General features: G+C 36.9%; 1 protein-coding gene across 10 annotated transcripts in view; it reads right to left on the bottom strand.

Annotated features, from left to right (window-relative positions):
• NUMB (NUMB endocytic adaptor protein) overlaps positions 1–25818 on the bottom strand; it is a 160517-nt gene that overhangs the window by 101916 nt on the left and 32783 nt on the right. For 9 of the 10 annotated variants that reach the window (XM_068966094.1, XM_068966103.1, XM_068966100.1 and 6 more), the window contains one exon: positions 13339–13470. The exons of the other annotated variant lie outside the window; for it this stretch is intronic. The gene's annotated coding sequence lies outside the window, so the exon portion shown is untranslated. The remainder of the gene's footprint in view (positions 1–13338; positions 13471–25818) is intronic. 10 annotated transcript variants of the gene reach the window in all.

Below are 25818 nucleotides of genomic sequence, written 5' to 3'. Positions count from 1 at the left end.
TTTTAGAAACTGTGAAGTAGTTACAAAAGAACAGCTGCCCAAGATTCAGAATTTAAAAAAAAAAAATGGAGCATGTGTATTATGTGGCCAATGTCTTCACTCTAACTTGGTTATGAGACTAAAACCATTCCTCACTGCTCTAACATGCTGAAGAATCATCTGAGAGGGAGGGAAATGGATGCTGAGTTGTCACATCAAAGGAAGCAGCATTATTCTAGCAGCATCCATTCTTGTTTAAGCCTTCCACCGTTAGAGATTTGAGGTTACATGATACACTTTATGCTCATAACTGATATGGCTGGAGAACTGGTATTGAATTTATAGCATCAGCAGAACAGAAAATGTGATGTATTTTATGCATGTCAATAAAGGAATGACCTGTTCTTGTTCTACAGAGAATGGAAATTGGAAGTCAAACACCCTTTGTATTTCAAAATAGGGTCTCAAAACATTTTGTAATTTTCATTTAAATTGTTAGGAGGCTTGGAGCTATTAGTTAATCTATCTTCCAATACACTGTTTAATATAGCACTGAATAAATGATGCAAGTTGTCAATGGATGAGTGATCAACTAATAGCTCTGCTAGTAACTGATTTATTTTTCTTCAATAAAGTTGCATAAACCAAAAAAAAAAAAAAAGATCAGAACGATATAGCCATATTAATAGCAATTACCTCTGTATTAGAGTATTAGAGGTAACCTTTTTATATTTGCCTATTTGTAGTTTCAAAAATAAATGCAACTAACAAGTATTATTTCGGTAATTTTTTTAGTCAATATGCAAGGGAGACAAACAATGTCTACGTAAAGAGATGCTCAACCTCACAATCATAGAAATGTAAATTAAAATAAAATACTACTTTATTACAATCAGACTGAAGAGACTAAACAGATGGATAAAACCAAATGCTGGTGAGAATTTAAGGAAATGGGAACCCCAATACACTGCTGGTGGGAGCATAAACTGGGCAACCATTCTGGAAAACAATCGGCAGTATTTAGTGAAATTAAGTATGTGTATGGATCATAAATCAGGAATTCCTTTCTTCAGTGTAGACTACAGAGAAGCCTTTGTACAAGTCAACAGGGGATATGTATAAGGAAGTTCACAGCAATTCTACTATATTAGTAATTTTTAAGCCACATCTAGAAATCTTTTATCAGATAAATAAGTAAAATGTAGAAATGCACATAAAATGCAATATTATACAACAGTCAGTAGATATTAACTAGATTTACACATTCTGTTTAAATCTTAAAATAATGTTGAGCAAAAAAGAGTAACTGAAATTCCCAGCACAAAACCACTATACCAAGTCCCAGAATTCAAGCCAGTTTCACCTTGCATAACCAAAATCTCACAACTAAATTTAAAATTCATTTTGTTTCCGTGTTTCCCACAGTACCCAGAAAGATGTTATTATGTAATTATAAACCACCTATGTGTTGAACATCATACTGAAACAACATGAATGCATTTCTAAAGTAAAATGAATGTTATTATACAACAGGGACAGATACTATTTATTGACTACCCAAAAAGCCACTCCCAATCCTTCCTTCCTTCTTGCCTCTCACTATAGAGGCCAGTTAGAGGTGTCCATAAAACCCATTTTGGCCCATGAGACATTAGCAGCACTTATGAACAAGTCACTTCCAGGAAAGCTTTTTCTTGGCCTGGATCTTTTGCTGTCCTCTGTAACTGTGGGTGGGGGAACTGTGGCAGTTATCTTAGGACCATGAAGGCAAAGCAAATTACAAAGATATGGGCCCCAACACTGTTGAGTCACTGAAGCAACATGAGCAACCGCCTTTCCAGGCTTATGTAAGGAAAACAAACTTCTCTTTGTTTAAGCCTTGTAGACAGATTTTCAATTACTTACACTTTATACAATCCTTTTATTTCACCATATCAGAAACTCTATATAAGTAATAAATCAGCCTGACAAAGTTCTAACCTTCTATAGGACTACCGTAATGAGTATCCGCTTAGAGTACTGCAAGAAGTCTGAGCTGAGGGGAGAATGAGACAAAATAAGCATATAGAAGCAACATCAAGACAGTATGGTACTGGCACAGGGACAGAAATATAGATCAATGGAACAAAATAGAAAGCCCAGAGAGAAATCCACACACCTATGGATACCTTATCTTCGACAAAAGAGGCAAGAATATACAATGGATTAAAGACAGTCTCTTTAACAAGTGGTTCTGGGAAAACTGGTCAACCACTTGTAAAAGAATGAAACTAGAACACTTTCTAACATCATACACAAAAATAAACTCAAAATGGATTAAAGATCTAAACGTAAGACCAGAAACTATAAAACTCCTAGAGGAGAACATAGGCAAAACACTCTCCAACATAAATCACAGCAGGATCCTCTATGATCCACTTCCCAGAATACTGGAAATAAAAGCAAAAATAAACAAATGGGATCTAATTAAACTTAAAAGCTTCTGCACAACAAAGGAAACTATAAGCAAGGTGAAAAGACAGCCTTCAGAATGGGAGAAAATAACAGCAAATGAAGCAACTGACAAACAACTCATCTCAAAAATATACACGCAACTCATGCAGCTCAATTCCAGAAAAATAAACGACCCAATCAAAAAATGGGCCAAAGAACTAAATAGACATTTCTCCAAAGAAGACATACAGATGGCTAACACACACATGAAAAGATGCTCAACATCACTCATTATCAGAGAAATGCAAATCAAGACCACAATGAGGTACCATTTCACACCAGTCAGAATGGCTGCGATCCAAAAGTCTACAAGCAATAAATGCTGGAGAGGGTGTGGAGAAAAGGGAACTCTCTTACAGTGTTGGCAGGAATGCAAATTAGTACAGCCACTATGGAGAACAGTGTGGAGATTCATTAAAAAACTGGAAATAGAACTGCCTTATGACCCAGCAATTCCACTGCTGGGCATACACACCGAGGAAACTAGAATTGAAAGAGACACGTGTACCCCAAGGTTCATCGCAGCACTGTTTATAATCGCCAGGACATGGAAGCAACCTAGATGTGCATCAGCAGATGAATGGATAAGAAAGCTGTGGTACATATACACAATGGAGTATTACTCAGCCATTAAAAAAGAATACATTTGAATCAGTTCTAATGAGGTCAATGAAACTGGAGCCGATTATACAGAATGAAGTAAGCCAGAAAGAAAAACACCAATACAGTATACTAACACATATATATGGAATTTAGAAAGATGGCAATGATAACCCTGTATGCAAGACAGCAAGAGACGCAGATATACAGAACAGTCTTTTGGACTTTGTGGGAGAGGGAGAGGGTGGGAAGATTTGGGAGAATGGGATTGAAACATGTATAATATCATATAAGAAACGAATCACCAGTCTAGGTTCGATGCAGGATACAGGATGCTTGGGGCTGGTGCACTGGGATAACCCAGAGGGATGGTATGGGGAGGGAGGTGGGAGGGGGGTTCAGGAATGGGAACTTATGTACATCCATGGCGGATTCATGTTGATGTATGGCAAAGCCAATACAGTATTATAAAGTAAAAAAAATATATATATATATAGAATCAAGAAGTTCTCTAGGCTCTGAATTGCACACACTGGAAGAGCCCAGACACTCAAATTAATCACTAAGAGTATTCATTAGGACAGTCATCTCCGTGAACAAAAACTCAAGCCTTCAAGCGTCAAAGCAAACACCTGGAACATTAAGACTACTGTCTAAAAAAACTCATACTGTTAATATTCCTAGGTATGATAATGGTATTAGGTAATGGTACTATTCTTTCAACATTCTTATGGATTTTAAAGTTCCATGATAAAAAGCAGGTGTTAATATTAATTTCCTCATTTGAGTATTGCGTTTTAGCTATGTAAGATGTAACCACTGGGTAAAGGGCACAGAACCTTCCTGTCATCTTTTTACAACGTCCCATTAATTTAAAATTACATCAAAACAAAATGGTAAAACAAAAATGTTGGAAGAATTTCCAACAGTTTAGTAACAATGAACAGCTATGTGATGACTCTGAAATGTAAACATTACAGGTAGATCTGAGAAAAGCAACAGAACTTGCTGTTTATCAACACACTTGCTGTAAGTTTAGCATTTTTCCTCCTCTAGTATCCCCCAGCCTGAACTCAGCACAGCCCAAAACCCAGAAGTGAACACAATGGTGGAGGCAGAGAGATACCGGAGAAACCCTCTAGCTCTGGCTCAAGGAAAGAAAATGGGAGTGTTCAATCATTTGGTCGTGTCCAACTTTGTAGCCCATGGCTCCTCTAAAGGGAACTCCTCAAGTGCAAAGAAAGCAGGGAAATCACTAGGGTATTTTTTCATTCTCCTTTCTCTCCATACTCTCATGTCGCAGTCCCTAGGCCGTCTGTGGGGGATGCAAAGCAACAACAGAAAAATCAATTAGGAATGGAAGCCTCTAGGAGCAAAAACTCTTGAGGGGACTATTCCTCTCTGTTCAACAGAACCCTGCTTCCAAGCGGACAGGCCAAATTCCATTGTTCTTTCCTTTTCTCTCCCTGTTCTCGAGAAAATATCTCCACAAAGTTGTTTATGAGCTCTGAGCTCCCTCTCAACCTGTGAAGGTATGAATCTGATGCCAATTAACATAATATAACCTTTGAAAACAGAGAAATTGAGCAGACCTCCAACCAAATCCCTGACTGACCAGTGAGAGGAACACACATGGGACAAATCTGAAAAGCACTGACAGAGCTGTGAAAACTGAATTGACATTGGAATCACAACCCATAGAATGCTAAAACAAAAATATCAACATTTTCCACAGAAAGTAAACAAAACCTAGAATCTCATTACATAAAACTCAGATTGAATGTCCAGGATACAAAGCAAAATTACTCAGCCTGAGAAAAATCTCAGCTCACATGGGAAAATACAACATTGATGAAGAGATGAACTTAGATATTGGAATTATCCCAGAAGGACTTTAAAGCAGCTATTGTAAAAATGTTCAAATAAATATCAAACACTCTTGAAATAAGTGTTAAATTAGAAATCACCAGCAAAAAAAAAAAGAAAAACAAGACAAAGAACAAATAGAAATTTTAGAACTTGTGAATAAGATTTCAATGCCCTTTGAATTAAAATACACTTTTTCTTTCTCTCCCAATTTAATGTTTTCCAAAAACTCAAACTACTGAAATATGTCCAGTCTAAAAAAAAAAAAATCAAACTGGAATGAAAAGATTCAGAAACCATACACCTCACTTAATGAACCAGGGGGGCACCTCCCTCCACTCTTCTTCCTTGTCCTTAAGTAACCCCTCAACGTAAACTGACCTTTTTCCAGACTCCAACTTAGGTAAAATACTACTCTATCTTCAGGGCACAGATCAAATGCCATATCCATGAAGCAAGTAAGAAAGCAAGTAAGAATATTTCTCACCTATAAACTCAAGAACTACTATAAGTTGCACACTCAAGTTTGGCATCTACATAATTTCTTTTTTATGGTTATTTACACATAATTTCTTTTTTATGGTTATTTACACATAATTTCTTTTTTATGGTTATTATAAATAACCTAACAGATCTAATAGATCTCTTCTAATAGATTTAAAATTCTTTAAGACCATGAAGTTTTGGCTCCCATTTCTTACCTACCTCAACATCTTCAATGAATTGATTAGTACAAATTTGTTGAATTGAACTTCAATTATTAAAAGAGCTTTCAAACAAAATGTATGAGAGAACTTTGAGCTACATCAAAACTTTCAGCTTCTGTGTTTTAGTTTAGTTTATGAATCAAAATCTACAGAATGACAAATAATTTTTTGCATACAAAAAAATGAAGAAATAAGCATTTACTGTATACCACAGGAAACTATATTCATTATTTTGTAATAACCTATAACAGAAGATAATTTGAAAAAATACATATATACGTATATAACTGACAGTATTGTAAATCAACTACACTTTATATTTTTTTAAAACGAAGAAACATGTAACATGGAAAGAGACATTTCCTTAATCCTTTTCTTATAAAAGTTTCTTTTAAAAGAAATATTAAAATTTAGTTCCCCCAAAGTCAGGCAAATAGAACACAAAGGAATTTAGCTATAACTTGTAAGGATAAAACAATTAAAACTGTTCTTTTAAAACAGGATTAACTTAAAATTGTAATAACCATATTCAACTTCAAACAAACAGCTGTAATGCTATCAGTTACTGTAAGTAAGTGTTAGTAGCTCAGTAGTGCCCAACTCTTTGCAACCCCATGGACTGCAGCCCACCAGCCTCCTCAGTCCATGAGATTTTCCAGGCAAGGATACTGGAGTGGGTAGCCATTGCCTTCTCCAGGGGATCTTCCCAACCCAGGGATCGAACCTGGGTCTCCCGTACTGCAGGCAGATTCTTTACCGACTGAGCTACACGGGAAGCCCAAAGTGAAAGTGAAGTCGCTCAGTTGTGTCCGACTCTTTGCGACCCCATGGACTGCAGCCCACCAGGCTCCTCCATCCAAGGGATTCTCCAGGCAAGAATACTGGATTGGGCTGGCCCTCAAATTTCTTAAGTATATACAACAATGCCATACAATAAAATAAGAATAGAAGGTGATTATAAAATCAACTTTCCACTCTACCTTCCCAGAATCCAATTTAACGTCTATCCTTTGGCCTAAAAAATAAGATAGTTCACTACAAGTGAAAGACACAGAAATCAGTACTATGTGCAGTGGAAAGAGCATCCACTCTTTGGAATTAATCCTGGATTTAAATTCTCCTTCTGGCTTCCCTGGTGGCTCAGACGGTAAAGAATCTGCCTGCAACGCAGGAGACCCGGGTTCGACTCCTGGGTCGGGAAGATCCCCTGGAGAAGGAAATGGCAATCCACTCCAGCACTCCTGCCTGGAAAATCCCATGGATGGAGGAGCCTGGTAGACTATAGTCCATGGGGTCACAAAGAGTCGAACACGACTGAACGACTTTACTTCTGCCTTTCAAAGTCATTTTATCAGTCTAGGCTTCAGTCTCCTCAACTGTAAAACCATCTATCTCATCTGGATTAAAGGAGAAAATATATACATGGTTTAACATAGCATCTGGTACACAAATAAATGTAAACAGCAGTTGGTATTGTTATCATTTCACCACTGGCACAACCACTGAGAAAAAGTTCTTTTTCAGCTTCTCCAAACCACAGTTGTCCTGCTCTACATAGGAATTCTGATATCATTCACTCTGCTTACTAATGAAAGTTTTTAATTCCTAAAATGATTCAGTATCGAGAAGAGCCTTCTTTCTCTGTACCTGAGATCAAACTACCTGAAGGCCTTTCGAAGAAATAAACAGTACTTATGACAGAAGTCTCAACATATCACCTTGATTGTCCTGAAACCTTTTCATTAACAACTGCTACTATCCTTTCCAACTAAATTAATGACCCCTTTGAAAACGCGAAACTCTGCATCTCCACTAGATAGTGTGGCATTACGTTTTTTTTCTTTTTTGAAAAAGACAAGCCTTAATTTAGAAAATATGGAGGGAAGCTAGATTTCTAAAAGATTCCAAAGATGATAAAATTAGAAAATTCTGGGAATTCCCTGGCAGTCCAGTGGTTAGGACTTGGCACTGACACAGCATGGCATAGGTTCAACCCCTGGTCAGGGAACTAAGATTCCACAAGCCTCAGGGGGCCACCAAAAAAAGGGAGAGAAAAAAATTCTGCATCTAACAAGTAATTATCCAAATCTTGATGGTCTCTGGATTTAGGACAATCATATCAAGGGAGTGGGAGAAAGTACCCAAATACACATTTTTAAAAAGAAAAAATTTAACCTAACCTACTTAACAGGTCTTCCCTGGTGACTTAGATGGTGAAGAATCTGCCTGCAATTCAGGAGACCTGGGTTTGATCCTTGGGTCAGGAAGAGATCCCCGGGAGAAGGAAATGACAACCCACTCTAGTTTTCTTGCCTGGGAAATCCCATGAAGAGAGGAGCCTGGAGGGCAGGCTGTAGTCCATGGAGGTCACAAAAGTCAGACACAACTTTGTGACTAAACCACCACCATAGGGTCTAAACTAGGATGAGCCAAGTGAGGTACCCTAGCACAGAATTTAACAAGGTACTTACTCTCAGGATGATGCAAGGGCCTCCCCCATGAGGCTACTACTCATTCATTTATTCAACACATACTGGATGAACAGGCCTATTCCTTGTCCTCAAGGACATAGCAGTCCAGTGAAGGATGGAGATACATTAATACATAATTGCAATTTAGTCTGAGAGTTGCTATAATAAAGGTAGATACTACCTACAGAGGTATCACAGAAGATGAAGTGGTTTAACTGGCTTGGGTGAGCCAAGGAGCAATTCAAAGAGGCAATTTATCTGGAGTTTAAATAATTTATCATAGTACTCCCAAGAGGCTAAGGTGGGCAGGAAACAGCATTCTAGGCAAAGGGAATAGCTGGCAAAAGCTCAAAGGCAGAATCTATTGAAGGAACTACAAGGAATTTGGTGAAAATAATCTAAAAGGAAGCAGTGAGCTATAAAACTGAAGTGGTAGCTAGAAAACAGTTAAGAGTTTAGGCCCATAAGGTAGGGCTCCTTAAACACCACATTTAGAAATTTATTTCACAAGCAGTAGGGTATAATTATGAATGGTAAATCAGACCTGTGACTTAGGATAATTCTGGTTACTTTGTTTTCCGACTGTTCTGGACTACAACAGTGACCTCCAAATTTTTTTGATCCTGTACCCCATTACTAAAATATTTTTAGCGTATCCTTCAATGTGTGTGCATTTATACATATCTGGATAATACTATAGTCACATATTAATCACATAAGAAGAAAAGGTTTAAAGCATGAGATGATAAATATAATAACACAAATATAATAACAGTCAAAAAGGAGAAACAATCCAAAGGTCTATCAACCAATGAATGAATTTTTTTAATGTGGTTTTGCCATACAATGGAATACTATTCAATAATAAAAAGGAACAATGCTGCTTGATACACGCTACAATATGAACCTCAAAAACATTAAGCTAGGGACATCCCTGGCAGTCCAGTGGTTAAGACTTCATCCTCCAACGCAAGGGGTATGAGCTCAATCCCTGATTAAGGAGCTATAAAGTCCATATACCTCACCACAGCCAAAAAACCAGAACATAAACAACAAAAACAATACTGTAACAAATTCAATAAAGACTTTAAAAATGGTCCACATCCAAAAAAATGTTTTAAAAAAAAATTAAGCTAAGTGAAAAAGGCGAGACACGAGATCACATATTGTATGATTCCAACTATGTGAAATCTCCAGAAAAAGCAAAGTAGATTACTGACTACCTGAGGCTGGACATAGGTACAAGAATTAATTGCAAACGCATACAAGGAATTTGGCGGGGGGTGAGGGGGATGGAAATGAAGATATTCTAAAACTGAATTTTGGAGACTATAGGTCAACTACACATCAAAAACAAAACATAGAAAAAAAGATAAAATTTGTGGTTACCAGAGGGAGGAGAGTGGAGAAGGGGAGAATTACATGAAGGCAATCAAAAGGTACAAACTTCCAGTTGTAAGTATCTACTAGGGATATAATGTACAACATGATAAATATAATGAATACGGCTATATGTCATAAATGAAAGTTAAGAAAGTAAATCCTAAGAGTTCTCGTCACAAGGAAAAATTTTTTCCTTTTAATTTTTTTTATGGGCTTCCCTGGTGGTTTCAGTTGGTAAAGAATCCACCTGCAAAGCAGGAGGCCTGGGTTCGATCCCTGGGCTGGGAAGATCCCCTGGAGGAGGGCATAGCAACCCACTCCAGTATTCTTGCCTGGAAAATCCCCATGGACAGAGGAGCCTGGAGGACTGCAGATTTTCCTTGTTACACTATGAGATGACAGATAAGTTTCACTGAGAGAAGAAAGAAAGAAAGTGAAGTCGCTCAGTCATGTCCAACTCTTTGCGACCCCATGGACTGTAGCCTAGCAGGTTCCTCTGTTCATGGGATTTTCCAGGCAAGAATACTGAAGTGGGTTGCCATTTCCTTCTCCAGGAGATCTTTCCGACCCAGGGATCGAACCCAGGTCTCCCACATTGTAGGCAGATGCTTTACCGTCTGAGCCACCATCCACTGAGAAGAGAAGGGGGCGACAGAGAATGAAATGGTCAGATGGCATCACTGACTCAATGGAAATGAGTTTGAGCAACTCTAGGAGATAGTGAAGGGCAGGGAAGCCTGGTGTGCTGCAGTTCATGGGATGGAAAAGAGTCGGATATGACTTAGTGATTGAACAACAACAAATTTACTGTGATAATCACTTCATGATGTATAAGAGTCAAATCATTATGCTGTATACCTTAAACTTATACACTGCTGTACTTCCTGGTGGCTCAGATGGTTTTAAAGAATCCTCCTGCAAGGTAGGAGACCTGAGTTCCATCCCTGGGCTGGGAAGATCCCCTGGAGGAGTACATGGCAACCCACTCCAGTATTCTTGCCTGGAAAATCCCCATGGACAGAGGAGCCTAGTGGGCTACAGTCCATGGGGTCACAAAGAGTCGGACATGACTGAGCGACTAAGCACAGCACAGCACTTAAATGATTGGGGCCAAGTTATGCTTTCACTATAGTCTAAATATTTAGAGCATTATGTCTAAGAAAACAATATACATACCTTAATTTAGGAATAATGTTCATCACCATCTGAGCCTTCAGAGTCATAATCTTTTGCAACAATAACACCAAAGATCACTGATCACAGAACACCATAACAAATATAATGAAAATGAAAATGTCTAAAATAGTGTGAGAATTACCAGAATGTGACACAGAGACATGAGGTGAGGAAATGCTGTTGGAAAAATAGCGTAAACAGACTTGTTCCATGCAGGGTTGCCACAAACTTTAAATTTGTAAAAAATGCAGTATCTGCAGAGCACAGTAAAATGAGGTAAGCATCTACTGTAATGTAAAAAGTAATGCAGGTATCTATGCAAAGTAACATTGTAACAGACCAGGAAAGAAAGTTGGAAGAAAAAAGGCTGGTTGGGGGCCTATCCGATAGTTGAAAGACACCACTAAGACCTAAATGCAAGACAGTGATAGTGAGAATGCAAATCTAGAGCTTCAACAATTCAACAACAACAAAAAACCAAACAATCTGATTAGAAAAAAGGTGAAGGACTTGAACAGATATTCTCCAAAGAAACTGTATTTGTATAAAAGCCAACAAGCACGTGAAAAGATGCTCAGATGGCTTCAGAAAGACCATTACTGAAAAACAAACAAGAGTTGGTGAGGATGTGGAGAAATTGGAACCTTTCTGTATTGTTAGTGAAAATGTAAAATGGTGCAGCAGCTATGGAAGCAGTATGGCAGCTCCTCAAAATTTAAACAAAGTACCACAATTCCACTTTTGGGTATACACACAGAAGAACTGAAAGCATGGGCTCAAAGAGAGGTTTGTATACCAATACTCATAACAGCATTATTCACAATAGCCTAAAGGTAGAAGCAATCCAAGGGTCCAACAAAGGATGAATGGATAAATAAAATGTACTATACACAAACAATGGAATGTTATTCAGCCTTAAAATGAAAGAAACTGATACATGCTACGGCATGTACGATCCTCAAGAACACCATGCTAAGTGAAATAAGCCAGTCAACAATAGTATAAAGAGTATACAATTCCATTTACATGAGGTGCCTAGAGTGATCAAATTTATACACAGAATATAGAATGTTGGTTGCCAGGGGCTAAAGGGAGAGGGGAATACAGAGGTGTTTATTGGGTAGAATTTCAATTTTGCAAGATTTAGAGTTCTGCAAGATTTAGGAGATTGGTGGCAAATAGTGTGAACATATTTAGCACCACTGAACTGTACACTTAAAGAATGATTAATATGGGGACTTCTGTGGCAGTCCAGTGGTTAAGTCTCCATATTTTCAATGAAAAGGGCAAGGGTTCAAGCCTTGGTCAAGGAACTAAGATCCCATATGCTACATGCAACCAAAAAAAGAAAAAAGATTAATATGGTCAATTCTATGCTATGACAATCACTTCCCTGCCACAAATTCTAAATACTTTTGTTAAACATTTCACATCTACTATATTAGAAACCACGTTCCCAAATAATTCTCAAATTATTAAAATAAACAAGAAAAAAAAAAACACCCACATAGACTTTGAACAGAAATGATTAGCATTTTCTAGAAACAAAAAAACCTAACTACAAATCTTATTTTTCATCTTGTTTATAAAGTTTTGTCTCTACTTTTGATTATAGCAGCATGCTTTGTTGATATGAAATAAAACTCAAAATTGATTTTACTTCTTCCTGTTTAGGCATCTTATTTTTAGTATATTTCAGAAAATAAGAGCACACAAAATTCTTATTGGACTCATACACCATCATTTCCTACAAATATTCATCTTTTTCATTTATTTCACCCATGTTTATATTCTTTATCTTAAAAGTAATGCAAATCATGGCAAATCACGTAGTTCAAAAATGGCTACAATGGCAGATTCCATGCCATATGCTCTTATAATCTTCTGTTGATACTATTCCCTTCAAGCGGTAGGGTTCGATGTCCAGCTACTCCTCTGAACCTGGGGAGACCTTCATGACTACCTCAACCAATAGAAGAGAGCAAAGTAACAGTATGTGACTTCCAAAAACTAAGTCAAATATGCCATACAACTTCACCTTGCTCTTTTGGGATGCTCTCTCTTGGAACCCAGCCAACATGCTGCGAGGAAACCAAGAAGTAAAAAACAGAGGTCATATATAGGTGTTCTGGCCCACAGCCCAGGCCCCTACCAAGGGCCTGCATCAACCACCAGACACAAGAGTGAGCAAGCCTTCAAATGATTACAGCTCAGGGGAATGAGCTACCCCCTTTTCTCCAGCAACCCCACCTCATTCCACTTGTTAACAGACAAGCTGTCCCCACCAAGCGAGCCTTATCCAAATTACAGATACACAAGCAAAATAAATGACTGATAGGTCTAAAACCACTGTTTTGAGTGGTTTGTTACACAACAATAAATAAATAATACAAGTTCATAAATACAATCTGGAAAATGTACAAAACGAGAAAGAAAAAAACTTTAATTATCCTAAATTTCACCACAGTTAACATTTGACACATATTTTACAAGCAAGAAAATCTTTTGCCCCAACCAAATAAGATTCCAAATGCTTTGTTTTTAATCAGCTTAAAGGGTTAAATTCTTAAAGGCAGTCAACTGCTTGCATCTAATAAGAAATAGGAAGGAAAACTACTAGCATTCATCCTACTTTTCTTATCCTGATTCTCTCTTTCACTTACCTGTCCTGAGTGAGGTGTCTGAGGATTGCTGGCCCACCAATATTCCAATCTATGGATGCGGATCAAGATCTTGGGTTATAACAGCAGCTGCACTGGCCTTCTTCCTTGGAAGAAGTTGCTTTAGCCCCAAATCTGAAATTTTCAAAGAAAGAAAATGCTAAATATAGATGTCTTTTTACAATCACTTATAATTCCATCTCTACAACTGAATAGGGGCTGTTAGAGGAGGGTAAGATTACACAGAAGTGAATCCACAGGTTTCACTAAAATGGATTTGGGTAATACAGATTTAATCAAGCTCTGCTTCTTAACAATTACAGGATTTTAGTGAAGGCACAAACTGTCTGTGCCAGTCCTGAATATCCATTGGAAGGACTGATGTAGAAGCTGAAGATCCAATACTTTGGCCACCTGATGCAAAGAACTGACTCATTGGAAAAGACCCTGATCCTGGGAAAGATTGAAGGCAGGAGGAGAAGGGGGTGACAGAGGATGAAATGGTTCAATGGCATCAGAGGTTGAGATGGTTCGACGGCATCACTGACTTGATGGACGTGAGTTTGAGCAAGCTCCGGGAGTTGGTGATGAACAGGAAACCCTGGCACGCTGCACTCCCTGGGGTCGCAAAGAGTCAGACACGACTGAGTGACTGAACTGAACTGAACTGAATCTCATCATGTGATGAAGATTGAGGGGACGGGATCAAAATTTGGGGCTGAGAGTCAGAAGACCTGGATTTTAAGTTCAGTGATCATTCTGCCTTGCTGTAAGAACTTAAGATACTTCTCTAAGATACATCAACTCTAAAAGGAGAAGATTACATTTCTTGAACAGGTGCCAGCCATGACCAACATATGGGTTTAAAGTTACCAAACTGTGCTTACTATGAAACCGTCCTTCCTACTATTTTGGTGTTAAAATGGTTTCTTTTATAAGATGATGTGATAGACAGTACTAGTTGTGTTTTAAATACCCTAAAGAGTCAAAATCAAAAGTTATAACCCTACATAAATGATTTAAAATTTTTAGAAGTTCTACTGTCTAGTATTATTTACATGAATCAAATTTCTTTTACTTCTAACATTCTAAATATTCATTACTCAACTAATATTATATACCTAATTTGTGACAAGTACTCTACCAGTGGCTGAGGAGCCCTAGAAATATTTTAGACTAATCTCTGCCCTAAAAAAATCTCCCAATGTAACAGGGAAATCAACACATAAACTTCAGATACAATTTAATGAATTAAGTCTTCAAATAGAGGTTTTGCACCTATGACAAATATATAGGAGGTAGAATAGCAGAATGAATGAGTTTTTAAATAAGCAGGATTTTGGACTGAGTTTTGTAGTTGTGTAAGAAATTACCTCTGTGATCCTCAATTTCCATATTTGCAAAACAGGAATGATACAGCTACCACTGAGTTATGATAAATAGATAAGATATTAAAGGCAAAGAGTCAATCCACCCAAAAGTTTGGCTTAATAAAATATCTGGAACAAAAGGAATTATTTCAACACTAATTTATGCTCAGTGGTACCTTTCTCTACCAGCCTCTAGACAACAGAAGGACATACCAAGTTTGCTCCATTTTACATTTCTAGCACATAGTACAATGTCTTGTAAAGAACAGGTATCAAATAGTTTATAAAGAAAAATGACTTACTAAATGAATGAATTTTCTCTTTTTTCCCCATAGGAATTAAAGTTAAACATTTTCCATGAATTATCTCACTTAATCCCGATAACAATGCTTATGAAATGGACTATTAATATTATAATTTTATAACTAGAAAAACTAAGGTATAAAGAAGTTACTTTCAACATCACAAAACTACTAAGCAGGATTGATATTAAAAAAAAAAACAAAAACAGGCTGCATGACCCCAGACTACTCTTTTATATTTTTCTTCAACTAAATAAAGAAAAAAACAAAACAGATTTTACCAGAACTAGGAACATTTGCTCTAATGACTCTTAAAAACACAAATGAAACAAAAAAAACACTAAACAAAGAGTCCTTTACTATGTGTGCTAAACACAAACACATATAACACAGTCCCTGCCCTCAAAAGCCCCACACACCAGTGTAGTAGTGTAAATTAACAAGACATGTCCTTTTATTCTTTTAAATTTAATTATTTCAATGTTAAGCTTATCTGTAATTTCTTTCTCACTTACTTTACATTTACATTACTTTTTCATTTATTTTATATCTCAATTACATTTCCAGGTATTACTACATTGTGTTTTCAGAATATATAGGAAAGGCTTATAATGGTTCTAACGGAGAAGGCAATGGCAACCTACTTCAGTACTCTTGCCTGGAAAATCCCATGGATGGAGGAGCCTGGTAGGCTGCAGTCCGTGGGGTCACAAAGAGTCAGACATGACTGAGCGAATTCACTTTCACTTTTCACTTTCATGCACTGGAGAAGGAAATGGCAACCCACTCCAGTGTTCTGCCTGGAGAATCCCAGGGACGGGGGAGCCTGGTGGGCTGCTGTCTACTACTGAAGCGACTTAGCAGCAGCAGCAGCAGCAGCAGCAGCAGTGTATGGTTCTAAAGTTAAACTGAGTTAAAAACTGGAAGACATTGGAAACTTATTTTATATGGACATCCACGTTCAGATAATTACATTATAAAAAACCTACAGAATAAGGAAAGTTGAAATTCATTTTCAACAGATGCTCTAACAAAACAATTTCAGATGTAAGTTGCATAATATATTTTTAGCATACAATGTGTTTTACTTCATTTTTTCCTTAGCCTGATTCTAGAACAGACTATAATACTTTTGATGTTTTACTTTCAGTTTTAACAATTATGTTAAAAAAGAACTAAATACCAAAATAACAATAGGTGCAGCAAATGCTTTTTAAATATGCCAGAAATCAACTGGGTGCGTAACTAGTAAAAACACATTACATGTAGTTCATTTGATCATAATGAACCAATACAATTAAAGGTACATTGAGATTTATCTCAATGTAATCCATGATTACATTTCACATCTTTCTGCCTATATAACAAACAATAACCACATTATACCTATTTTCAAAGGAAACCAATATTACAATATTATATGACAGAAGCCATAATAAATTACGGGTGTTAGCAGTAATTTCCCAACATCTTCAGTCTGTAACAAATTAGGTGTTTATTAAAGAGGATATATGAATATATATTACTCCTAAAATAGTAAAAGAATGGGGAGGAAATGTAGAAAACATAATTGGAAACACTAGCATTGTGAATTCACAGAACTAAATATAAGGCTGCTGGTTCAAAGATTTGGCTTGCCAAATTTTTTCCTATGGGTAAATGTTTGATATCCCCTGGGCATTTTACACCACCTCCAAGATTAAGGGTCTTCTGCTAATTCTATGAAGATAAATGAACTACGTTATTTATGTTCCAAGTAGCTAATACTAGAGGAACAGATCAGAAAAGGGCAACCTAAGCACACTTAAGCTTTATTCAGACCTGTAACAAAGAAATTTGACATACTTTCCACACAGAATGTGCCTACAGGAAAAAATACATATGCATATCAAAAAACAACAACCAGCATTTACTTTTTTTAAAAAACTAGAATCACTATCCCAGTTAGAATAAGTAAAAGAAGAGAGAAAATCTTCCTAATTACAAACGAAGTCCTCCTAATCAATACTTTACTCATAAATTTTATCTGACTAGATAGTTATTTTTATCATACCTGAAGATCCTCATGTCTTTCACCTCCTAGAATCTTTTCAAAGGTTTTAGACCCTTTAAGACCATCCAGCCTTAGTTCTAGATGCCATCCAAAAAAAACAGATGTTGACTACCTCCTCAATACTCCCTCTTTATATATGAAATTAATAGCTCTTATAATTCCATTTCACCAAGGTCAAGTTCTGAGTGATGTGTTGCTCAGAACTCCAAGCCTACGCTGCATGGCCCCAAATCCCTCCTCTCAAAAAGGTTAACAGGCTATTCTTCTTTTTTCTTAATGAAATACTAATTCCTTGCTACTCAAACTGTGGTTCATAGACTGGTACCACAAGCAGCATGCAGAAGTTTGTTAGAAATGCAAAATCCCAGGTCTGACGTTGGACCTATTGGTTCAGAATCTGCAATTTAACAAGACCCTCATGTGATTCATACATACAGAAAAATTTGAGAGGCACTGTCCTTGTTCACTCTTTTAGGGTTTCTTCCTCCTGCTTTACAAGTTCCTCATGTCCTATCTGGCATATAAGGGACCAAATCCTTTTTCTTTTAAGCCTATTAAAACCCACCAAAATGAAATGAGGACTCTTTAAATTAGATCACAGAGTTCTTTATAACCTTCGTTTCATAAAAGATTATAAACTCCATGAACCCAGGGACTTCACTGTATCCTCAAAACCAAGACAGTGCCAGGCAAATATCTGTAGCGAGAACAAATTAGACAGCAGATGTTCCCTAAAGTCCTCGAACTCTTAACTTTTCGGCTCTTGCATTTGCTATGCAAGCAAAACTCTAAGGCAAAGAAAGCTAAAATAAGAAACCATCTAAATTTGCAAAATGAAAACTATACCACTTTAAAGGGTTTGATCAAGGTCACAAGCCAGGTTCACGATTAAGCCCATAAGGTTCAACTTTCATCAAATCATTATAAGTATGATTTTATATCATTATTGTTTGTTGTTGTTCAGTGGCCAAGTTGTGTCCAACTCTTTGTGACCTCATGGACTGCAGCAACTAGACATCCCTGTCCTCCACTGTAACCTGGAGCTTGCTCAAGTTCATGTCCATTGAGTTGATGATGCTATCTAATCATCCTCTGCCGCTCTCTTCTCCTTTTGCCTTCAATATTTCCCAGCATCAGGGTCTTTTCCCACGAGTTGGCTCTTCCCATCAGAGCTTCAGCTATAGTCTAAGTCCTTCCAATGAATATTCAGGGTTGATTTCCTTTAGGACTGACTGGTTTGATCTCCTTGCAGTCCAAGGGACTCTCAAGAGTCCTCTTTAGCACCAATTTGAAAGCATCAATTCTTTAGCACTCAGGCTTTTTTATGGTCCAGCTCTCATATCCATACATGACTACTGGAAAAGCCACAGCTTTGACTATACAGAACTTTGTCAGCAAAGTGAGGTCGTTGCTTTTTAATATGCTGTCTAGGTTTGTCACTGCTTTTCCTCCAAGAAGCAAGCATCTTCCATTTCATGGCTGCAGTCACCATCCACAGTGATTTTGGAGCCCAAGAAGAGAAAAATCTGTCACTGATTCTACTTTTTCCCCTTCCATTTGCCATGAAGTGATGGGACCAGATGCCATGATTTAGCGAATGCTGAGTTTTAAGCCCGCTTTTCCACTCTCCATTATTATATTTTCACTCTTGATTATTCTATTCCAGATCAAATGACTGTAATACTTGCTCTACATATACATCCTCCACAACATCCAGGTAGTTAGCAAACTCAAATGTCCAAAAGAGTTGTGCACTTGGAGCTTAAAATGTACACAATGCTGGAAAGAATCTGTATCTAAAAATTAAAGACTACATGGTATGATTAAGTTCTTTCAATCCTTATAAAGCTCACGTTGAAATCAAGAATAGAAACAAAAGAATAAAGGTATTGAAAAGGTTAAAAAGAATCAGGAACCAGATACAGCAGTAAGATACAGAAAAGATCAGGATTAAAAGTAATCAAAGGTTTCAAGGAATGAGACATAGGAAAAAGCAGTTACAAAGACAAAGAAAAACACCAACTAATGACACATAATGAAAGAAATTTTGAGAACAAGTAAAAAACTGTGGAATATCTCCTGGAGTTAATGTACCATTTCTCCAACCTACTATACCCTACATATCTAAATTAACAAGTAAACATCTCCCGAATCCTTAAGAGTTCAATAAAAAGTAAATCAGGTTCAATATGTACTTGTTTTCTATGGCGAGTAAGTATTGGTTTGGAAACGTTTTCATCAATCTTTACGAAGATTTTCATTAAAAAAAAAAAAAAGTTAAACTTTTTATTCTTCACCTGCCGTTTACATTTCATTTTCCCAAACTACTTTTAATGTCAGATTTAATTCAAAACAGATCAGTTCATGCAAAGGTTTCTAAGAAAGTTTTTCTATAAATCACTCCCTTACACACACACACACAGACCATTAAATCAGGGTGGGCCACGACCACCAGAAAAAAGAAACCAAACAGAAACTGTAAAGGACTAATAAAACTGGCTATAAAAAGTAAAGCAGCTACACTGCAAAAGAGATTATGAAGAAAAAATAAGAGACAAAAATGACAAATTGGGGGGAGTACCTATAATATAAAACTATATATAAAATATTTAATATGTTTAGTATATAAGTTAGTAAGAAAAAGTTAATAAGTTAACAAGTTAGTAAGAAAGAGATAGGAGCAGAAATACATGAATACGCAACTGACAAAAGAAGAAACAAAACTGTAAGCATAAGATGTTCAGCTTCACTAGTAGTGACCAAAGAGATGCAAATTACTATCATCTCAGATTAACAAATACTAAAAAGATCGATAATACCCAGTGTTTCATAAAACATGGGGAATCTGACATTCCTATTCATTATTTGGGACTATATTTTTAAATAGTTTATAAGTATAAAAACTTTCAGGAAAACAATCACATTTCAAAATATGCCCATCCTTTGACCCAACAGTCTCACGTCTAAAAAGTTTATCCTAAGAAAATGGATGTGTGTAAATAGTCTGTACAAAAGAGCCATTACACATGCCAAGCATATGCAGGTGTTCAGTAAATATCTGATGAATAAGTGAACCATAATAGTGTTTATTACAGCAAGAACTGTTAACGATAGAAACATCTACAAATAAACCAGGATATATCCATAGTCTGGAACCCTATGCAGCCAGCCACTGCAAAATTATAGAAACAGACCTGTAATTATTTATTAAAAATATATCTATAATACAGATGCAAAAGAAAACCAGTAAAATGTATGTCCATTTCCCCCCCCCCAAAAAAAAACACTGAATTACCATGCGATCCAGCAATTCCATTACTGAGTGTATACCTAAAAGAACTGAAAGCAGGACTCATACAGATATCTGCACACCAATGTTCACAGTAGCATTAGTCACAACAGCCAAAACATGGAAACAACCCAGGTGGCCGATAGATACTCAGAGTAGTCATATTCCTAGAGACAGAGAGCAGAATGGAGATTGCTATGGGCTGTGGGGAGAGCAGCACAGAAAGTTAACCTTGAATAGGTACACAGCTTCATTTTGGAAAGTTAAAGTTCTGGAGATGGATGGTGGAGATAGTTGCACAATCATGTGAATATACTGAATGCCACTGAGCTGTATACTTAAAAATGGTTAAAACAGTAAATTTTATGTTACATATATTTTGCTACAAAAAACAACAATGCAAACCATACACAACTTCTAGACTGGAATGAATACAATGCCTATTTATTATTTTTGAGTCCTACAGTCATAAAAACAAGATTTAAAACTATATATATATATATATACACACAGTTTTAGTGCTAGCTAAAACTATATATATATATATATACACACACACACACACACACACACACACACACACACACACAACAGTAACTTGGTTATTCCTGTTAAGAGTCATCAAGAACAGTACCAAGTACAAATATTCTCCCTCTGAGATTCAAAGCATAGCTCTTTAAGTTACAATTCTAATAATTCTAAATAACTATAAACACTGAATCAGAGTTAAAACATGTAGTTCTCTGCTTAACTTTATAATTACTTAAGATTAAAGTCAAATAAATAAATTCCCATGTAAATCAACTCTTTTCCTCTTCAGCAAAAAACATTCTAGCTATTGAGTCTGCAAACAGAATGAAGATTTTAAGAAAGAGGAAATACCTGAAGTTTCTGAATATGTACTAGCAAGCCACAAGAAAACTGAAGAATCAACTACTAAGATCTGAGCCTTAAAGAATATACAGTTTATGGTTAAGATAAGCAATAGGGGAAGCCAAGTCTGACATCACAGTAAATATCAAGAATAGCAGAAGCAACCCGGCTCCTTGCATCCTCAGAGAACGGTGCAACACTGGGATAACTCAAAATATTTAGTTAAGGCATTCCTAAGGAATTCATTTCATCAAGGAGTAGCAGGTGCTTAAGGGCTAAATCCAAATTTAGTGCTAGCTGAAACTTGATAGAGCTCAAGAGCCAGATGTTTCCAGGTGTGGAACAGTCCTCCTGCTTAGCCAGCTGCACTCTCACTTCATGAAATGCTATCCCTGAAACACTCTATAAGTAAAGGAAAGCCAGATCAACACACCTGTTCTCCAAAGGAAACCAAGTTAAAGACCCTGAACTGTGAAGTCATCTAGGGTACAGCCAGCACAAAGAGAAAAGAGAAAAACAAGAATGCATCACATGTAATATGGGTGAATACTGATTCTCATTTTTCTGTCTGTGTAATAGTGGGTGGACCACTTCATGGCAAATAGATGGGGAAACAGTAGAAACAGTGGCAGACTTTATTTTGGGGGGCTCCAATATCACTGCAGATGGTGATTGCAGCCATGAAATTAAGACGCTTACTCCTTGGAAGGAAAGTTATGACCAGCCTAGACAGCATATTAAAAAGAAGAGACATTACTTTGTCAAAAAAGGTCTGTCTACTCAAGGCTATGGTTTTCCCAGTGGTCATGTATGGATGTGAGAGCTGGACTATAAAGAAAGCTAAGGGCCAAAGAATTGATGCTTTTGAACTATGGTGTTGGAGAAAACTCTTGAGAGTCCCTTGGACAACAAGGAGATCCAACCAGTCCATCCTAAAGGAAATCAGTCCTGGGTGTTTATTGGAAGGACTGATGTTGAAGATGAAACACCTGATGCAAAGAGCTGACTCATTTGAAAAGACCCTGACGCTGGTAAAGATTGAGGGCAGGAGGAGAAGGGGACGACAGAGGATAAGATGGCTGGATGGCATCACTGACTCAATGGACATGAGTTTGGGTGAACTCCGGGAGTCAGTGACGGACAGGGAAGCCTGGCATGCTGCGGTTCATGGGGTCGCAAAGAATCGGACACGACTGAGCAACTGAACTGAATAGTGGGTGGAGGTGGGCAGGGGTTGATCACCATCAAAAATGCTTAAAATTCACTGTTGTAGAGAAATACTTGTACCTGAAAATATAAGTAGGAACAGATCTGTAATATCAACAAAATGGGGGGAAAAAAATGTCTGTCTTGAGAAGAAGAGATACACTGTGGTAACAGTCATACAATTCATACACACATCTGAGAAAATTAACCAAAATTACACATATCTATATGAATGAATCTTTAAAAACATAATGTGGATTAGCCAAAGCAAACAAGAATATACATACAGCATGGTTCCATTTTGAGAGTTAAATAAAACTAAATGAAAAATCTGTGAAATATATACAAATGTGGTAAAATTAAAAGGAAGGGAATGATAAATAAATATATCCAAAACAAAATCCTGAATGATTTCATCCCTGGTAGAAAGATAGGTAGACGGAAATCAAAGAGAAATATATCAACAGCACTGGTAATGTTCTTTCTCTTAAGTTGGGTGGTGGGTTCACAGGTATTGATTTTATTATATGCTTTATTATTTACATATACAGCACCATATTCTTATCTATATATCAAGTAGATCATAAGGGGAAAGGAAAACAGAAAAGGAAGGGAGAAGGAAGAAAAGGAAAGAGAAGAACAGACATCAATAATGAAAACCAACATGGACCTCCTCTCTCACCCTGGAAAGGGCACATAGCCTTCCACTAAATACAGGTTCCATTCTGAAACTCCACTAAAACAAAAGTTTTTCATTTTGAAAGCGTAAATCTGAAATGTAATGCAAGTAGGTAACTTACCTATCTTTGGTTTTGAAAAATTAATATAATGCCTAATGTAAAATAAGAGGAGAAAAAGTAATTTTAAAAATATTTTAATACATTAATGTTCCAATATAACCATCCTAGAATTTATATTAATAAGGAAATAGACACTTGCTCCCACACATAGAAATACCATGAACATGACAGTTACAAATGAAGATTGGCACAAATGATCTGTGTTGGGAAATCAAATACCATAAGCAGCAATGCCACTGATAATAAGATTTTCCAAAACAGTTAAAAACAACTCTTGTTTCTGAACAAAACAAAGTACAATTTGCCCTCCGTTTACTCAGCAGTTACATTCCTGGAAAATTCAATATCTATTAAAGCCAGGCAAAAAAACACTTTGTGTTTAAATGTAAAACCAAATTAGAATCAGATGAGTACAAACAGGTTTTTCACCCATAAGAAGGTATGGGGAAATGTTCAAAATCCATGCAGAACTGTCTCGTATCTTGTGGGATGTATGGCATTCGTGATTCCTGCTCACTGAATGCCAATGCTGTACCTACCCCACCTTAATCACTGTGGCAACCAAAAGTGCACCCTCAAAGATCCAAGCACAACATGGGCAGGTACTGACCCCACTGAGAACCAGTGACTTCGAGAAAGGCTGGCTCCCAGTTTAGACTCTAGACAGGCCTTATTTTTCATGACATCATGAAGCTGAATGTAATGATAAAGTCTAACCATGTTCTACCTTTGGCAAAGGAAGAATCCTCACACAGTGAAGAAATTTACCATCAGGGAAAATATAAAGGCAGACAAAAACCAAAGGATATTCACCCTAAATAAAACTGATACATCAAATCGAAAGTTGGTATGCCATCCATACAACGGAAATCTTTAAGGACAGTATTGCTGTTCTGGGCTTCCCTGGTGGCTCAGACAGTAATGAGGGAAACCTAAGTTCAGTCCCTGGGTTGGAAGATCCCCCGGAGGAGGGCATGGCAACCCACTCCAGTCTTCTTGCCTGGAGAATCCCCAAGGACAGAGGAGCCTGGCAGGCTACAGTCCATGGGGTCGCAAAGAGTCGGACACGACTGAGTGACTAAGCAAACAGCATTCCTATTTTGCTAAAAGACAACAAACATCACAACTGAAAAATACCCTGTAACATTCTTAAGAGTTATGATATAGGTCACAAAGCATTTTATTTAATTTTAATATTGACAACAATGCTATGAGACAGATATCACTGTTTTCTTTACAAGTAATTTGAAAAGAATAATCTCAACAGGTGAAAAGTCACAGAGCAAGTAAATTGACATGAGACAGGACTTTAAATCCTCTGATTTCAAATACTGTGATCTTTCCCTCAAACTCCATCTGCTTCACAAAGGCCCAAAAAAGGGCAATACAGATCAAAGGAAATTTGTCAGTCAGTACAACAAAAATGTCAACGGCAAAGGCTAAATATAAAGCTTCCATCTATTTTGATAGATGACAAACAGTTGTACTTATACTACACATATCAGTTATTTCTCAATAATTTTAAAATGTTAAAAGTCTCATCTCACATTGAAAAAAGAAGAAAAATAATTAAAAAGTAAAATTTTAGCAATTATCATGATAAATAGTGTCTAATTATTTCCTTATATCGGAAAGATTCTGGATCAGAATCCTCATGAAACCTCTGCTTAAATTAAGAATCCCAACACAGTTCAGTTCAGTCGCTCAGTCGTGTCCGACTCTCTGCAACCCCATGAACTGCAGGCCTCCCTGTTCATCACCAACTCCCGGAGTTCACCCAAACTCATGTCCATCAAGTTGGTGATGCCATCCAGCCATCTCATCCTCTGTCATCCCCTTCTCCTCCTGCCCCCACTCCCTCCCAGCATCAGGGTCTTTTCCAATGAGTCAACTCTTCGCATCAGGTGGCCAAAGTATTGAACTTTCAGCTTTAGCATCAGTCCTTCCAATGAACACCCAGGACTGATCTTCTGACAATTAAAGAGTTAACGAAGTATTTTTAAAAAACCTTTCAGTTTGGGGAGAAATACATAACCATTAAGATTTTATCAACTTAAGTAAAGTAGCACAAATGTAGTCATTAGATGGATGGATCAGTACTCTCTGAACATCTAAAGTTCATCTGAAAATGACAACCTGATGGGATGACATATTGAATTAGTTCTTATTATTCATGACTGGTAGATTAACTTTAAAACTCTAAATGGCATTATGCCATGCTTCTTACTTGGTAATACACTTTCATGGTTCCAAACACCTAGACACACACAGCAGTTTACAATATAAGATAAAAATAAAAACAAAGGCTTACTCAGGGCTTGAGGTAACAGCAAGAAGGAAGTAGTGTGTCTTATTATTTCAGTCAAAAAAATAAAGTAAGATCATTTATTACCAAGCACAATCTCTCTACACAGCAGAATAATCAATTCAGGATCCCCTTAAAAACAGTAATAGATGATAAGCTATCAGACTCACCCCTCCACTAATTCAAAGCCAACATCCAAGAATAGTTGACATTTCTATTTTAAAAGAAAAAAATTTTAATTTATCCTTTTGAATTAATGGGTAAACTTTAACAGACTAGAGTGAA

The sequence above is a fragment of the Capricornis sumatraensis genome, chromosome 2 (genome assembly GCF_032405125.1).
Source record: "Capricornis sumatraensis isolate serow.1 chromosome 2, serow.2, whole genome shotgun sequence".
Classification (NCBI taxonomy): Eukaryota; Metazoa; Chordata; class Mammalia; order Artiodactyla; family Bovidae; genus Capricornis; species Capricornis sumatraensis.
This window is presented reverse-complemented; position numbering and strand designations above follow the sequence as displayed.